Source organism: Rhagoletis pomonella, unplaced genomic scaffold (genome assembly GCF_013731165.1).
Source record: "Rhagoletis pomonella isolate Grant_MI unplaced genomic scaffold, Rhpom_1.0 Rhpom_scaffold_00003, whole genome shotgun sequence".
NCBI classification, from domain to species: Eukaryota; Metazoa; Arthropoda; class Insecta; order Diptera; family Tephritidae; genus Rhagoletis; species Rhagoletis pomonella.
In genome coordinates, this window is record NW_023458557.1 from 36838963 (window position 1) to 36841370 (window position 2408).

The following is a 2408-nucleotide window of genomic DNA, read 5'->3' on the forward strand; positions in this document are numbered from 1 at the left end:
CTACTTTTTAGTCCTGTCTGAATAAAATTTTGCAATAGATATTAAAATAATTCAACGATATTAATAGAAAGGTGCACACACATGCATTTACATATGTATGTACATACAAACGAGCACCAATTAATTTTATTTAAAGAAATGGCGTGTCGTCTATTTCCGCTGTAGCAAACGTAGTACATAGGGCGACATCTAGATGTCATCTACCTCGCCCTATTCACTACAGATGTCGCCCTATGCACTATGCTTTTTTAGTGGAACTTTTCAAAGCAAAGCTTTTATGGTGTCGGACACACAACATTGAAAGTTTCTGGATCCACAACATTGAAAGTTTCTGGACACACAACATTGCAAGTTGATAAAAGCGTTGTAAAAAATCAACGGTAATTTTTAGCCACTTGAAACTTGCATGTTTTTACTCTGACGGTGGAAATTGATATCGATTGTAGCGCTGCCACTGAATTTCAAAATATGTAAATATTTTAAGAAATTTTTAAAGAGCACTTAAAAGGGAAAAATTATAAGTAAAATGGTAAATGGGGTACGAAAAATTTAGGTACTTAAGCGGGTTGGATGAATAAGCGGGGAGGTACTTAAGAGACGGATTTTCTTCAGATTGCATTAAAAAATTCACGGTGCCCAAAAATGTTGGTTACTCAAGCGGGTTAGGTACTTAAGCGGGTGAATACTTAAGCGGATTCCGCTATAGTTTCATTAGATATTTTTGAAGTTTCATAAATTGTGAGCATTATCAACAGCCTTGTCACGTTGATAATATTACAACAATATGGCAGAGTAGTTTTTTTCCATTTTAATACCAATGTAATTATATTTCAAATCAAAAACTAAGTAAAGTTTTCCCAAGTTGGCCACCCAAAGTTAACTTTTTGATTTTTTATATGTCATTGCCGTTTTCGAAAGTTAATATGGTGTGCAATATTAACGCCAAAGGTTTAGCGGTATTTTTAATTTTTTGACAAGTTATTTGCAAAGAAATTTTTATACAGGCTTTTACAAGTTTTGCAATATTTCAGCAACCATTCTTTCGAATCTTACCTATAATTTCTTGACAGCAATTATAAAAATTATTGAGCGATAAAACAAGGTGGTTTTTTATAAACAATTAAATTTTTTATTAACTATGAGAAGTTAGAATAAAAAATTCAAAAAGAATTATATGCTCCAAACATTCAATTTTATTTTGATAAAGAAATTACTGTACCTTTGAACGACATATGGCGATTTCGTTTCTACAAAAATTTCGCTTTCTCATCGCCCTCTTCTTAGTGTTTGTGCGTAGAGAGCAAGGAGAAGGTTGCATTTTTCGGTAGAAACGAAATCGGCAATAGATACCTACATACATCTTTTCTTAAGAACGAAGTACAAAGAAATTAAACACAAATCAACTAAAAAGCAAAAAACAAATTTTTAAAGCTTAAGTATCAGATCAAGAATTATCAAATTATGTAATTAATCGCCGGGCGGGGCAAGAATCGATCTAGCACTATTAGAGCTTCCCTTAAAGGGCAGTATGCAGCTCTCAAGAAGAGCAAAAACTCCATATAAAATGACGTACAAGAAATAACTTAGAAATTTTCTTGAGTCAAATTTCCTTAAGGCAGTACGCAGATCTTAAGAAATTTGCTACGCTTTCTAATACGGTTTTCTAAAGTTTTTTGTGAAAAAGAGAACAAGGCAACCGAGGTTTGCAAAAGAAATATATGCCCGTTCCATTATTTCTTGGGGAAAGAGTGAGGCAACAGGCTCAGATGTCAAAATTCCTTGGACACACACACGAAATAATGGCAATTTTTTCTTGACCGTTTTCTTTAGAGCTGCATACGGGCATTAAAAAAGAAATTAAACTGAAGCTCCATAACAGGGTTTTCAGGCGTTGCGCCGCTCAAGCATGAAACCTGATTTAGTGCAATTGTATAGAAGCTACTCCATACCAAAACTCTGAAAAACCCGAAAAGCCTGAAAGATGCCAAATTTCGAACTTGTTTCAGGCTGTGCAGGCTTTTCAAGCATCGTCTGATTATTCGAACATTAGTACTGGTGAATATCATTATTGCAATGGTGCAATCTAGCGATGGGCATAATGTGCACATACGGGCAAAATGCCCAAACGTGCAAACCGCGGGCAAATGTGCAAACCGTTGGGTAGATGAGGTGAGGTAATTATGCCCGGGGGGGAAACAGAAAATTTTGCGCGAATGCATCTGTATGTGTGATCGAAATGAGAGAACAAGTATATGTGAGTACTCACGAATGTGAGACCCCATGGCTACCAACTTTCCTAAAAGTACCAAAACTCGGGACAAATCAAAACATCAAAAATTTTTTTTCAGTAAAATTTAATATGCATGTATACTATATTAGTGATCGGTCCAAGATATAAGTATTGTTGT